At 22.5% G+C, this 418-nt stretch overlaps 1 protein-coding gene across 4 annotated transcripts in view; it reads right to left on the minus strand.

The window, feature by feature from the left end:
• The window catches only part of LOC116852709 (mediator of RNA polymerase II transcription subunit 16), a 144,673-nt gene that overhangs the window by 20,508 nt on the left and 123,747 nt on the right, over positions 1–418 (minus strand). The gene's annotated exons all lie outside the window — the stretch shown is intronic.

Below are 418 nucleotides of genomic sequence, written 5' to 3' on the forward strand. Positions count from 1 at the left end.
AAATTTATATATATATATATATATATATATATATATATATATATATATATATATATATACATATAACTTTTTTCATATATTCAATATAAAAATTTTTCGTTATTAAGAAAGCAAATATAACTAAATTAAAATATTAATAATAATTAATATTAACTCTAGGTTGCATTCAATAGCCACTTCAAATGCTTTACTTTTATGTATATCTCTGACTTTTCTTTTATTATATGAAATATTCGGACTATATAGTTTATTTTTGTAGTATTAAATAATATAAGAAAATTATAATTACTGCTTCAGCTGCATATGGGGATAAAAAACGCTTAGTATCAGTTGAAAAAATAACGCAGCCAAGATGATAAACTAGGAACCTAGAGGTATCTGAGATCTCGAGTTCGCGTCCGACTAGTACTGAGTAAAT

Source organism: Odontomachus brunneus, unplaced genomic scaffold, assembly GCF_010583005.1.
Source record: "Odontomachus brunneus isolate Ranch 3 - 2012 unplaced genomic scaffold, Obru_v1 Obru_scaffold_250, whole genome shotgun sequence".
In the NCBI taxonomy this organism is placed as follows: Eukaryota; Metazoa; Arthropoda; class Insecta; order Hymenoptera; family Formicidae; genus Odontomachus; species Odontomachus brunneus.